Raw genomic sequence first — 15,267 nt, forward strand, 5'->3', positions numbered from 1 at the left:
GGGGGCGGGGGGGGGTCCCTGGTGGCAACAAATCCAGCCAAACCCCAATTTTTTCTTGCTTTTTTGGGGGCGCGCGCCTGATTGTAACAGATCCCAGCCAAACCCCAATTTTTCTTGCGGGGGTGGGGGGGGGCTGGTGGCAACAGATCCCAGCCAAACCGCAATTTTTCCTTGCATTTTTGGGGGCACCTGGTGGCAACAGATTCCAGCCAAACCCCAATTTTTCTTGCTTTTTGGGGGCGCCTGGTGGCAACAGATTCCAGCCAAACCCCAATTTTTCTTGCTTTTTGGGGGCTCCTGGTGGCAACAGATACCAGCCAAACTCCAATTTTTCTTGCTTTTTTTGGGGGGGGGCGCCTGTTTGCAACAGATACCAGCCAAACCCCAATTTTTCTTGCTTTTTGGGGGGGCTCCTGGTGGCAACAGATTCCAGCCAAACCCCAATTTTTCTTTCTTTTTTGAGGGGCTCCTGTTTGCAACAGATCCCAGCCAAACCCTAATTTTTCTTGCTTTTTGGGAGGGGTGTGTGCCTGGTTGCAACATGGAGAAGCCAGTTTCACTTAAGCGACCGTGTTAACTGACTTAACAACTGCAGTGATTGACTTAACAACAGTGGAAAGAAAGTTTGTAAAAGAGGGCAGAGCTCAGTGAACAAATTTCTCATTTAGCAACATCAATTCGACTGCCCTGTATCCTTACTGGCTTTCATTTTAGGAGGTAAATTTCAGGTAACAGAACCTTTTAGATCTGCCCCAAAGCACAAGGACTTGCCTAGGGTCTTCAACTCCCAGAATGCTCCAGCCAGCCAGGCATGGAGCATTCTGGGACTTGAAGTCCACAAGTCTTAAAAGTTGCCAAGGTTGGCTATCTTTGATCTAGGAGGCAGGCCTACCGTACTGGTGCAAATTCTTATAGCAAGGGTCTCCAAACTTGGCAGCTTTTAAGACTTGTGGACTTCAACTTCCAGAATTCCTCAGCTAACATGACTGGAGGAGGAATTCTGGGAGTTGAAGTCCACAAGTCTTAAACTTGCCAAGTTTGGAGACCTCTGCTATAGCACCTAAGATTTTCAGCCTAAGACAAGGGTATTCAAACTTGGCCAATTTTAAGACTTGTGGACTTCAGCTCCCAGAATTCCTGAGCTAACATGACTTGGAGGAAGAATTCTGGGAGTTGAACTTCACCAGTCTTAAAAGCTGCCAAGTTTGAAGACCATTGTCTTAGTGGCTTCACTTCCTGGAGAATGGACACCCTCCCTCTTTCCTTAATTGGTTGCTTTTTAAACAAGAGAGAAAGAAGAAAATAGAGAGATCTGTAAGAGAGAAAAAGAAAATAGTAGCCGAGTCTAATAATAAACAGTAAGATGAAAAAGCTAAACGAAAGAAACCAGATAACCTCAAATGCCTCTTTGTATTTGTGAATTCTATATTTGTATAGTGCTTTCCATTACTGCAAAGTTGATTTAGTACAAAGCCATTAAAATACTGGGTAACACAAACAATATGTGAAGGCCAGTAGGAAAATTATATTTTCATTTAAAGCAAAGCAAAGCAAAGCAAACATAAAGGTTCCCCTCGCACATATGTGCTAGTCCCTTATTGGCGAATGCGTGCTGGAAGTGACACGCAGAGCCATTTCCCCCAGCATGTGAGAGGTCGCCCGGAAGAGCCTCATTGCGCATGCATGCCCACGCCACCGGCCGACAGCTGATTGTCAGGCATCTGGTGTGCATGTGCAGGGGGTGGAGGGGGGTGTATGGGAGATGCACGCACATGCACAAGGACGCACTGCGTGCAAGGGGCTTGCGTGTGCATGCGCAGATGCATGGCACATGAGGGGGGGAATTGCGTGCATGCGCAGACAAGTGGGGCACAAGGGGGAATATCGCACACATGCACAGATGTGTGGTACTCTAGGGGGGGTCATGCACGCATGTGCAGGGGGCGTGGGCCAATATGCCTTGCCTTCTGAGTGCTGGTATGTGAGCACGCGCACAATTATCGGCGCAGGAGCCAAAAAAGGATAACCGCCAATGTGCTAGTTGTTTCTGGCTCTAGGGGGCGGTGCTCATCTCCGTTACAAAGCCAAAGAGCCAGCATTGTCCGAAGACATCTCTGTGGTCATGTGGCCGGCATGACTAAATGCCAAAGGCGCACAGAATGCTGTTACCTTCCCCACCAAAGTGGTCCCTATTTTTCTACTTGCATTTTTTACATGCTTTCGAACTGCTAGGTTGGCAGAAGCTGGAACAAGGAACGGGAGCTCACTCTATCACATGGCGCTAGGGATTCAAACCGCCGAACCGCTGACCTTTCTGGTTGACAAGCTCAGCATCTTAGCCACTGAGCCATCGCGTCCCTCTAAAGCAAACATAGTCCATAATAATAATTTTTGTCTTGGACCGGAAAAGACACCGAGGTGCATAGATTGTGTGAACAACAAAAGTTTGTGTAACCATCAAAAGGCTTTGGTGTTCGAAGGTGGGGCTTTGCACTTCCTTGTGCAAGATTAAGGAGGCCGTGTGTGTGTCCTACTTGGGTGGCACACTTGCAATTCCACATACCTTCATGGCACGCAACAGTAACATCACAAGACACAACTAGGCCATTGTGGTGTGCCTATTGCACAGAAGATTAAGAGAGGAAGCTTAAGAAGATGCTAGAGAGACAAACAAGTGTGGTGAAACAACAGAGAGAGCTTCCAAGTGGAACAACTTGCCTCCCGAAGTTGTGGGTGTGCTCCAATACTGGAAGTTTTAAGGAGAGATTTCAGACTTTGTCTGAAACAGTGTAGGGTTCCCTGCCTGAGCAGGGGGGTGGACTAGAAGACCTCAAAAGGTCCCTTCCAACTCTGTTGTTCGACTAATTGTCATATTATTGTGTTGTTGTGATTTCTACATATTAACTTTCAGTAGGAATGTAGGTATATTAGGATCTTCCCATGTTTCTAGCTACAGAATAACAGAAGGAAGGGACCTTGGAGGTCTTCTAGACCAACCCCCTTCTGAAGCAGGAGGCTTTAGACCATCCCAGACAAGCGGCTGTCCAATCTCTTCTTCTGGAGGCAATCTGTCCCACTGATTATTTGTTCTCACGGTTGGGAAATTTCTCCTTCGTTCTAGATTGGTTTTCTCACTTCTTGCTTATAGGAGTTCCTGCTTGAGCAGGAGAGGGTCAGACTAGAAGACCTCCAAGGTCCCTTTCAACTCTGCTATTCTGTTATTCAACTCAGGCATTCCCAGTAATAGATCGTGGTGATTGTTGCTATTTTTTTGATAATACCTGTCCCTTACACATACAGAGAGAGGGAGAGAGAGAGGGAGGGAGGAGAGAGGGAGGGGGAGAGGAAGGGAGGGAGGGAGAGAGGGAGGGAAGGAGAGGGGAGGGGGAGAGGAAGGGAGGGAGGGGAGAGGGAGGGAAGGAGAGGGGAGAGGGGAGAGGAAGGGAGGGAGAGGGAAAGGGAGCGAGAGAGAGAGGGGAGAGGGAGGGAGAGGGAGGGAGAGGGGAAGAGAGGGAGGGAGAGGGAGGGAGGGAGAGAGAGGAGAAGAGGGAGGGTGGGAAAGGGAGAGGGGGATGGAGAGAGAGGGGGGAGGAAGAGAGAGAGGGACGGAGGGAGAGGGAGAGAGAAAGAGAAAGAGAGAGATCTATATGCTTAATTTGGAACTGTGGGATTAATTAAATTTTTCAAATCTTCAACTTTAATGAGGTTTTTTTTGCTATCAATTTTTTTTGCAGGGAAGAGTGCCCTCTGCTGGTGTGAAGATAACATTTGAGACTGTGGATCCAGCTGTATTTAATGCCATCTTTTCAGACACCCCATCCTATTAATCTCAGTGAAACTTGAAACGATTTCCTAAATGACAAACCATAAAATTAGGGAGAGCACTCGTGGTTGGAGAGGAGAACTGTCAATTCGTGTACATCAGCTGGCTTAATTCTGCCGGCTTAGATTATGTCTTCTTATGCTAAGAATAAAGCAAAATTTACACCAAGACAAATTCCTTGTGTGTCCAATCACACTTGGCCAATAAAGTATTCTATTCTATTCTATTCTATTCTATTCTATTCTATTCTATTCTATTCTATTCTATTCTATTCTATTCTACTCCTTATTCTGTTCTATTCCTATTCCTATTCCTATTCTATACTATTCCTATTCTATTCTATTCTATTCTATTCTATTCTATTCTATTCTATTCTATTCTATTCTATTCTATTCTAAATCAGACTGGTTTCCAAGAAGGACATACCTTGCCTGGTGAATTCTATCTGATCCATCCCAAGAACTCAAGATTCCATCTGATCAATTTTAAGCCATGGAGGCTTGCAAAAAATCTTTATAAAACCCTAATTAAGACCACATCTGGAATACTGCATCCAGTTTTGGTTCACCGCATTACAAAAAAAAAAGATGTTGAGACAGAGAACAGCAACTAAGACGATTGAAGGCTTGGAAACTAAAACATGAAGAAATTGCAGGATTTGGGTTTGGGCAACCTATAGAAAAGGACTACTGTGTTTTCCTGAAAATAAGACTGGGTCTTATATTAATTTTTGCTCCAAAAGACAAATTAGATCTTATTTTCTGGTTAGGTCTTATTTTGGGAGAAATGTGAGTCTCAATGCATCCCTCTGACTGACAGTCTTAAGTGGGGCTTATTTTCAGGATAAAACTCATATTATGAGCATCCTGAAAAATCATGCTAGGGCTTATTTTCCATTTGGGTCTTATTTTCAGGGAAACCGGGTAGATGGGGACATGATAGCAGCCTTCCAATATTTGAGGGGCTGCCACAAAGAAGAGGAGGTCAACTTATTTTCCAGAACACCAAAAGGCAAGACAAGAAACAATGGATGGAAATTAATCAAGGAGAGAAGCAACCTGGAATTAAGGAGAAACTACCTAACAGTGAAAATTATTAACCAGTGGAACAACTTGCCTCCAGAAACAACGGATGCTTCATCTCTGGAGATTTTTAAGAAGAGACCAGACAGCCACTTGTCTGAAATTGTATAGGGCAAGGGTCTTCAAACTTGACAGCTTTAAGAGTTGTGGACTCCAACTCCCAGAATTCCTGAGCTAACATGACTGGAGGAGGAATTCTGGGAGTTTGAAGTCCACAAGTCTTAAAGCTGTCAAGTTTGAAGACCCCTGGTATACGGCCTCCTGCTTGATCTGGGGGGTTGGACTAGAAGACCTCCAAGGTCTCTTCCAGCTCTATTCTGACTCCAAATATTATTGGATCCTCATTGAAGCCAGAGCTTTTAAAAAAGAGAATGCTACGAATTTTCCAATCCATTTGAACACAGCCTTCTATGTCTGCTGCTCTTCAGAGCTACCGGTTCTACAGAGGTGGACAGAACCGGTAGAAACCCACCCCTGCTGCAGATGGCTTCTGGAATCCAGGGAGGCGGTTTTCGCCCTCCCGGAGGCTCTCTTCTGATCCAAACCTTGTTCCAAGGAAACAAACACCAAATAGAGATAAAAGCAAAATCTTTTCATGCTTCTCTGCGAATTTCCGTTAATTCACATTTAAAAGGCTATTAAAACTAATTGTCTCTGATAAGAACGAGCCTTGCCAAGGTTGTGCAAGGCTGCCAAGGACACTAGATAAAATGGCCAAGAAGTATTCCAAACAAAACGACTTCCAACACAAACCCAGAGAGTCTGAACGTCCTTCACAAGGCTTGAAGTACAGAATTTCTTTGCTTCCAGTTTCTCAGTTTTGTTTTTTATCTCTTAAGCAAGGGGCCATTACCTTACAGCCTTACTCCCGAGTCACCCATGCTGCTGCAGATGCTCTTTCCTTTGAGCAATCCCGAGCACACATGCACTTGGCACAGGCTCCTCGGGAACCTCTTCATCACTGCTGCCAGCCTCCACAATCTCCGAAGGCAGCACTCCACTCCCTAATGGTCCTGGCCCATCCCTGCATCACACGCAGGCCCCTCATCCGAGTCCTCGCTCTCCGAGACCTCAGCCATCCGCATCTGCTGCCGGTGAACCACAACAGGCTCAAGGAAAGCCTCCAGAGTCCAAGGAAGGCCCCTCCCTCCATGGTGCAGGAGGCCAAGTAGGCCACACCCACCCAGCAACTGGGCAGAAAACCAGTTGCTAAAATTTTTGAACCCCACCTCTGACCAAGTCCAACCTTCTGTTCTGTGGAAATTAAAATAGTTCAGGCAGATGGATATCTGATTTCTGCTTCAATACATCCAGCAAATAATAAAAAGCTTATATATCTTCTCTGGGTCGTTCTTATGGTTAGGAAGGTTTTTTTTTTTTCTTCCAAAGTTGAACTTTGCTTTCCTTGTAGCTTCAATCCATAATTTGGTATTTTGCATGATGGAAAGGGAAGAACTTTTGTACGGCACTCTTGTGATAATTGAAGCAGGCTATCGTACCGTCCTCTCTGAAAGAGTGAAGGATGTGATCCTATCACAATTAGAAAAAAAACAAAACTTCCTGCTGGTAAGTTGTACATAAGAGAACATTTGTGGGTTGTGGGTTATCCATCTTTATAAAGTTTGAGGAACCTGGGCTTCATTTCTAGAGAAGATAATATTTATTTGTAGCTCAGGATTGAACTATGGAATCCTTGGTGCTCTCTGAGCTTGGTTATTTTCTTGCAGATGTTTCATTACCAAACTAGGAAACATCATCAGTGTTAGTAAGGAGTGAGGTTTGCTCTCTGTTTATATTGTGCATGTACACACACACACACACTCACGCACGCACACACGCACACACACACCATTCACTTTCAGCCAGTGGTGGGATTCAAATTTTTTTACTACCAGTTCTGTGGGCGTGGCTTGGTGGGCGTGGCATGGGAAGGATACTGCAAAAATCCCCATTCCCTTCCCACCCCACTAACCTGCTTTTCAGTTCAGTTCTCCTGTGCAGGGCAAGCAAACAAGACCCAGCTGATCAGCTGGGACTTGGGAGGCAGAGAATAGATGGGGGTGGGGCCAGTCAGAGGCGGGATTTGCCGGATCTCTGAACAACTCAAAATTTCTGCTACTGGTTCTCCAGAACTGGTCAGAACCTGCTGAATACCACCTCTGCTTTCAGCACTGATGATGTGACCTAGTTGGGTAATGAAATGTATGTAAGAAAACCACCAAGCTTAGAGAGCACCCAGGACCCCACATGAATAGATTTCCTGCACATTGTAGATGGTACTATTACTGTGTTTTCCCGAAAATAAGACCCTGTCTTATATTTTTTTGCCACCAAAAAAGGGACTAGGTCTTATTTTCAGGGCATGCCATTCACTGACTAAACTCACTTGCGCATATCATCCTCAGCCTCCTTTTTGCTGTCAGAGGCCTTCAGGAACTTCTTCTTCTGTGGCCAGCAAGGCTTTCCTGAAGGGCTCTGCAGCCGATAACAGAGCTCTGGATTGATCCAGAGCTTTGTTATCAGCTCCAGAGGCCTTCAGGACAGCCTTGCCAGCCTTGCTGGCTTCAGAAGAAATGGGCTGGCAAGGCAGGTGTTGAGGTGTGAGAGGCCTGGTTACAACTGTCCAAAGGTAAGTAGTAGAGCAGCTCCACCCTCCCATCCTCACCCTAGCTTAATTTTTATCCATGCACTCTGGAGTGGGTCGGATCTTAATTAGGGCTTATTTTGGAGGGTAGTGCTTATATTGGGTGCACATGTAAAAAAATCAAGCTACGACTTACTTTCAGGGTAGGTCGTATTTTCAGGGAAACAGGGTAGATAATCCTTGTAGTTCCTTCTGACTCCATAGTTCTGTGGTTTGATGATTCTCATAACCGTCTCAATGCGAAATATTTCCAATTTCTTCAATATCTCTATATAAAACTTAAATATCCAAGACCCTATTCCTCTACATTGCTCTTCTCTGAAACGTTTCTGATTTCTCTTGAGTCCACCTTAAAATATGGTGTTCGGAACAGAACAAAAATTCAATTTTTCTACTTTGAAATATCGCTGCACAGTTTCTGCCTCTGCCACCTTTCCTCACCTATTTGCAAATGTGCATGATGGTAAACACCTTCTAAAAAGTTATATTACTTTACGTTGAAATGCAATGCTCGGCCCAATAGAAATAAGACCAGCAGAAACACCCAGGAACCAAATGTGAAATAATTTATTTGCCCATCCCCTTTTGCAACCGGGCGGCAGGAATTAAAAAGGAGAACATCAAACTCTGTTGTTGGGATTTTTAGCTCTGAAAAGCACTTGCTTGTTATAAATATGCATGCATTATTCCGGATCAATATCCAGAAAAATGATTACACGGAATTGCAAAGAAGGAAGGACAGAAGGAAGCTTTTCAGCCACTCTTGAAATGCTGCTTGGTCTCCAAAAGTAGAGTGGAATGACATTTATGCAATGAAGAAACTTCACTCTCTTTGTTTCTGCAGTTCGTTGTACTGTAGAGGCAAGGGTTGAATTGCCTCACATCAGCCTGATCTACCTCACAGGGTTGTTGTGTGGAAAAGAGGAGGAAGAACATGAAATATTCCACTAGGCCCTCCTAAAGGAAAGATGGAATCTTAACCTGACAAAACATTTAATAAATTACTATGTTTCCCCCAAAATAAGACCCTGTCCTATATCTTTTTTGCCACCCAAAAAGGCACCAGGTGTTATTTTGGGGAGAAGCTATCCATTGACTAACCTCACTTGCATACATTACCCCCGGCCTCCTTTTCGCTGTCAGAGGCCTTCCGGAACTTCTTCTTCTGCAGCCGGCAAGGCTTTTCTGAAGGCCTCTGCAGTCGATAACAGAGCTCTGGATCGATCCAGAGCTTTGTTATCAGCTCCCGAGGCCTTGGGGAAAGTCTTGCCAGCCTTGCCGGTTGCAGAAGAAATGGGCCAGCAAGGCGGAGTCGGAGATCAATGGGTCAGAAGAACAGCTGGAGCCTGTTCCCAGTGTGCTCATGCACAGAGCTGCCAGAAGAAGGGAATAGCTAAGGAATAGGTTTGACTTGGAAGTAAAGCCACAAGTAGACTGTGAATGGCCCCTCCCATAGGGAACAAAAGAGGAGTGAAAGGAAAGTGGGGTTTTGCAGGAGACAATTAGTTCATTTGTTCCTGCATTCTTGCCACGTATTGTTTGCTACAGTGTGGCATCTGAAAGGTATCGGCCTGGCAGCTCTCCAAGCCTGATAAAGGTCTGTAATTGTGAAATCTCTTCAAAGACATTCGGCTGGGGCTTTGCTGGAGAGGAATTCACTGTAAACCAAATAAAATATCTCCTTTTTTTTTTTTTGTCAGATCCACACCCGACTCAGAAGATTGTACAGGTTTAGGATCTTACGGGTGCCACATCCCGAATTTTGCAACACAAAAAAGAATAACTGATTTGTCATTGTTCCTAAGGGCAAAATGAAACTGCTTCTCCCCTCTTATTTTGTCCTCTCTGTTGTATCCTGTCTCCTCTAACCATTTCCGAATTCAGAGAAAAACAAGTAAACAATTAAAATCTATCTCCTCCTTTATCTTCCCAACCTCCAATTTAGAAGCCTTCTACAAACATCAAGTCGGTATCGTAATTATAGGGACTTCCTTTGATAAATATACTCCTGCACCACAAGAAATCTTACTGCAAGGAAGAGAACCTTTTTAAAATCTAGATTTTTGGGGGTAGGGTGGGGTGGGGTGGATCATGTCGTATGAGAGAGAAGACAGTCTAACAATAATTGTAAGAAGAGATATCCATCTGGTTCATTTCCAAGCTGGGAGAAACATGGAGGCCAATTGGAAAGATGGTTTAATGATGAACAGAACCAACCAAGCACATGGTTCGGTTGCAGATGATCCCATGGAATTGAGAGTGGGTTTTTTTTTTTAAATACTTTCTCTGAGCTTTGCACTTGAGCCTCCTGTTCCTGTGCAAGAACATGTATTCTATTGGCCGTTTTAGAGGTCATGTAGGGGTCATCGCTGGCTCTATAGGTTGTTTTTGCTTCGGGACATGACCACCAAGAATGAAAGAAGGTACCCTGTTGTTGTCCACATTTCCAGCAATTTGGTTTTAAGTTTGGATAAATCTTGGCCAATCTTGAAGGTGCCATATACCAATGGTAGAACATTTTATGTGGATTTTCCTTATAAGCCGCCATTTTTGTTATTTTATAATTCTTATTCCAAATTTTTTCCCGCTCTTCTAAGTCGATAGCAGGTCCGACATTACTGCCCCATCATTGATCCTTTCACAATCTCTTCTACCGTGTTTCTCCAACAATACGGCCTCCCCCAATAGGAAGTCCCAGCATGTTTTATAGGCGTAAAATCAAATTAAGCCCCTCCCCCCACATTAAGGCCTATATTAAACATGCAAAATGGGGGAGGGGAATGGTGGCATTTGCACGCAGCGCTGAAAACGGAGCATTTAGAAGCTCAGCTGCTTACCTTCCAAGTCAGCAGTGGAAATAGAACAGCGAGGGGGGGTGGAATCAGCTGTGCTAGGTGATTGAGATGAGCTAGAAAGCAGGAAATGCAGGACAGGATAGGAAGGTTAGGTGGGGCCGGCTGATTGTCGGAACAGCCGGTTTGCCTGAACCGGTATGAACCTGGCAGCAGTCCACCAACTGGAAGGAAGGACTGACTAGCGATAGCACGTAGATTTATATACCGCTTCACAGGGTTTCACGGCCCTTTCTAAGCTGTTTACAGAATCAGCTTCTCTGCCGCTCCAAATAGCTGACTTCCCTTCAGCTGTTATTTATATAACAGAACCTTCCCTGTTGACGTCTAGAAGTTGAGCTACGTCAAGCCTCTTCTTTCACGTGTTTGTTTTCCGAGGCTGAGAGGATGGCTGGCAGCTGACACTTTACATCACTTGGGTCGGATAGAGTTTCCAGCCATGAAGTTTTATGAATGTCCTTGTAGGGGGATTAATTTTTTTTTTCATAAACAAATGTGGAGACCTCCTTGAAATCCGTGCAGGGATAGCGAGGCAGAAACTGGGGGAGTGATAATATCTGATGATGCAAAGCTGCAGCTGGGGACATATTTTTAGCGGTTGGGTCTCAACGGAGCTGCCCCTCATGAGAATTCTGAATAAACAAAGCAGCAGCAGCAGAAGAAACGGAGTGCAGAGAAGAGCAACAAAGATGATTAGGGGACTGGAGGCTAAAACATATAAAGAACAGTTGCTGAAATTGGATATGTCTATTTTATTGAAAAGAAGGACTAGGAGCGGCATGATAGCAGTCTTCCAATATTGGAGCGACTGCCACAAAGAAGGGGGAGTCAAGCTATTCTCCAAAGCACCCGAAGGCAGGACAAGGAACAATGGATGGAAACTAATCAAGGAAAGAAGCAACCTAGAACTAAGGATAAGTTTCCTGAAATAAGATGCGGGTGTGTCTTATGAGTTTTCCTGCAGAGCTGTTCATACGAGAAAGGTGCCCAGTTAGACAAGCACCTGCATTCAGGAGAAGCAACCACAGTTGGAAGCTGATCAAGAAGAGAAGCAACCTAGAAATTTCCTGACACTGAGAACAATTAACCAGGAGAACTACTTGCCTCCAGAAGTTGTAAATGCTCCAACGCTGGTTTTTAAAAACAGAGTCTAGTTGAATGAAAAGAAGGAGTAGGGGGCAACCTAATAGCAGAGTCTTCCAATCAGTGGTGGGATTCAAAAAATTGTTATTACCAGTTCTGTGGGCATGGCGTGGCTTGGTGGGCATGGCTTGGTCAGTGTGGCGTGGCTTGGTGGGCGTGGCAGGTGAAGGATACTATAAAATTCCCATTCCCTCCCCACCCCACTAACCTGCTTTCCAGCTCCGTTCTCCTGGGCAGGGCAACCAAAGAAGACTCAGCTGATCAGCTGGGACTCGGGAGGCGGAGAATAGATGGGGGCAGGGCCAGTCAGAGGTGGTATTTGCCGGTTCTCCGAACTACTCAAACTTTCCGCTACCGGTTCTCCAGAACTGATCAGGACCTGCTGAATATACCACCTCTGCTTCCAATATCTCAGGGGCTGCCCCAAAGAAGAGGGAGTCAAACTCTTCTCCAAAGCGCCTGAAGGCAGGACAAGGAACAATGGATGGAAACTCCTCAAGGAGAGAAACAACCCAGAACCAAGGATAAGTTTCCTGACAGTTAGAACAATTAATCAGTGGAACTACTTGCCTCCAAGAAGTTATGAATGCTCTAACACAATTTTTAAGAAGAGATTGGACAACCATTTGTTCTTAGAGATTGCTTTAGCCTCCCTGGATGGTTGTTTCTTCTTCTTTGCTTTCTCTGGACGCATGGAAATAAGGTGTGTGTGTGTGTGTGTGTGTGTGTGTGTGTGAGTTATGATTTTTTTCTGCAGTGCTGTTTATATGAGTAAGTTGCCCAGTTAGACAAGCTTTGATTATACCTTCACTTATCTAGAGCCTGTTCAGACAACAACCCCCATAATTCCTGATCTGCATAACAAGACCTGGAATGCTGACAGATGCATCCAATGGGCTGGGGAAGGTTGGGGAAGACTAGAGAACAGCCAAAAAAAAAAAAAAAAACGAGAAATTTTAAAGATGGTTTTAAATTGGTCTTCAGAAATCAAGAGATATTTATTTTGCTTTCTTAATGTCCTTTAATCTTAAAGTATTAATTTCCCCCACTTCCACTTTGGATTGAAGTAGAATATTTACCCGACCGTCTCTCTCTATTAGTTAAAAGAAGGACACTAAGACCTGGTTTGGTATATTAAACAGAACAAAGAGAGGTAGAAACAAATTACTTTCCATTAGTGTACAGTAAGCAAAATTCTGCCTGAGGTCTTGAAGAGCTCTGGAAGACTAGAAGAGATAGGAAAAAGGCCATTTATTTAATGATTCAATTGTTTTCTAAAAGAGTTAGCATCTATTGGGCTGTAGTTGTAAAAGAAGATTTTACAGAATATTTGTTTCTCAAAAAAAAAAGAAGAAAGTCATAAAAACAGATTGATAAACAAAACTAGCCAGTGTTTAAAAGTAGTACCGTTCTAATCTTTAAATCTTCATAACTTTCTACACAGTTAAATAAGAATTGGCTGAATTTTCCTTTTCTAGTAGTATAGGGCCAGCATCTTGTAAAAACTCTCTGACATTTTGTGGTTTATGGGTTTGCGAGGCCACCAGAACCCCATAAAATTCTATTAAGAAAATGTATTCTTCGTTGTATAAATCACATCTAGTTATTAACTTAGTTAAACTGAAGTCTAGACACTGTTTCTCTGAAAATAAGACCCTGTCTTGTATTTTTTTTGCCACTAAAAAAGGCACTAGGTCTTATTTTGGGGGGAAGTCATCCACTGACTAAACTCACTTGTGCACGTCTCCCTTGGCCTCCTTTACGCTGTCAGAGGCCTTCAGGAAATTTTTTTTCCGAGGCCGGCAAGGCTTTCCTGAAGGCTTCTGCAGCCGATAATAGAATTCTGGATCAATCCAGAGCTTTGTTATCAGCTCCAGAGGCCTTCAGGAAAGCCTTGCCAGCGTTGCTGGCTGCAGAAAAATTGGTCCAGCTAGGCAGATGTCGGGGTGTTCCAGGCCTGGCTACAACTGTCCAAAGGTAAGTAGTAGGGCAACTCCACCCTCCCATGCCTACCCTAGCTTAATTTTTACCCGTCCACTCTGGAGTGGGCAGGATCTTAATTAGGGCTTATTTTGGGGGGGGTAGGGCTTATATTGGGCACACATGTAAAAATCAAGCTAGGACTTACTTTCAGGGTAGGTCATATTTTTGGGGAAACCGGGTATTGCTCTATTTGGCAATAATACTCCTCTTGCAACATGACCATGTCATCTTCGTTTGATTGACAGGAAGAATAATTTCTTTCATCTTCTTTTCAAGAATAGCAAGGCTCAGAATTCAGAGAGATCAAACTGAAGTCTGACCAACCAGGTAGCTTTTCTAAAAATATATGGTCTTCACAATTTTCTGCTAGCAGAGAATAATTCGGTAGTCTTCGACTTACAACAGTCTATTTAGTGACCATTCGAAGTTACAAGACAATTGAAAAAAGTGACTGAAGGCTGTTTTTAATACCTACTGTTTCCCTGAAAATAAGACCCAACTGGATGGTTGGGTATGCTCGTAATATAAGCCCTACCCTGAAACTAAGCCCCAGTTAAGATTGTCAGCTGATTGTGGATGCATTTAGAACCGTATTTTCCCCCAAATAAGACCTAACTGGAAAATAAGCCCTAATGCGTCTTTTAGAGCAAAAATGAATATAAGACTCAGTCTTATTTTGGGGGAATCATGGCACATCCCCACAGTAGCATCCTTATGGGCCACACATCATCAAAATTCAGACGTTTGGCAATTGAGTCATATTTATGAAGGTTGCATTGTCCCAGGATCATAAGATTTCCTTTCGTGAACTTGGCCTTTCTATGAGTCGTGGACTTCAACTCTGAGAATTCCTGAACCAGCATGGCTGACTCAAGAATTCTGGGAGTTGAAGTCCATGAGAAATAAAAGGGCCACAGTTCCCCACCCTTGCTCTACACAGTCTAAATCAAGGGTCTTCCAACTTGGCAAGTTTAAGACTTGTGGACGTCAACTCCCAGGATTCCTGAGCTAACATGACTGGAGGAGGAATTCTGGGAGTTGAAGTCCACAAGTCTTAAAGCTGTCAAGTTTGAAGACCTCTGATCTAAATGGCAAGGCAGCCAGGATTCTTCAATGAGCCAAAGAGTGCAAATATTTACTCTAAACAGCAAGCGAGGCCTGAGAATGTGAGATGACACACACTCATAAACACAGCATTCAATGTGTGTTCTCTGCTCAGTTTTAAAGACATTTTGTTCGCTGGCATCCAGCCTGTTTAATTTTTATTTTATTTAAAGATAAGAAGACCCATATTGTACAGGCAAGAACTGGGTTTGACCAGTTCCCTCAGATGAAAATCCTTTATTTCCTTTGGAAGGACTTCAGTTTCATGTTTCTGGCTGTGGGCTTCGCTTGAGCCAATTCAACCAAAAAGATTGAGGGTTTATTTATTTATTCTTATTCACTAGCAGAGTACCCATGCTTCACGACAAAACTTTGTTATTAGGCAAGTTTTTGGGGAGGAAAATAAAGGGAAAAAAAATTCTGCCTCTGCCTACCAGCATCCATCGGTATTCATCTGGCTAGTGTCCTGTCAGTGTGTGAGAGAGTTGAGGGCTGTTTGGAAACTGAAACAGTATTTGCTGTGCGAGCAAGAAGGAGACAGCAAGGAGCCTGGGCGTGGCTTAGCTCAACCGGTATGTACTAAAGCTGCTTGGTGCTGTGAAACTAAAACTGAAATTCCTCTCCTCTGCTTGGGTT

The 15,267-nt window shown here is 44.0% G+C and overlaps 1 protein-coding gene across 1 annotated transcript in view; it reads left to right on the forward strand.

Moving 5' to 3' along the window:
* LOC113435791 (toll-like receptor 6) overlaps window positions 1–15,267 on the forward strand; it is a 458,202-nt gene that overhangs the window by 288,519 nt on the left and 154,416 nt on the right. The window lies entirely within an intron of this gene.

The sequence above is a fragment of the Pseudonaja textilis genome, chromosome 6, assembly GCF_049901715.1.
Source record: "Pseudonaja textilis isolate UNSWEBS1 chromosome 6, rPseTex1.2, whole genome shotgun sequence".
NCBI lineage: Eukaryota > Metazoa > Chordata > Lepidosauria > Squamata > Elapidae > Pseudonaja > Pseudonaja textilis.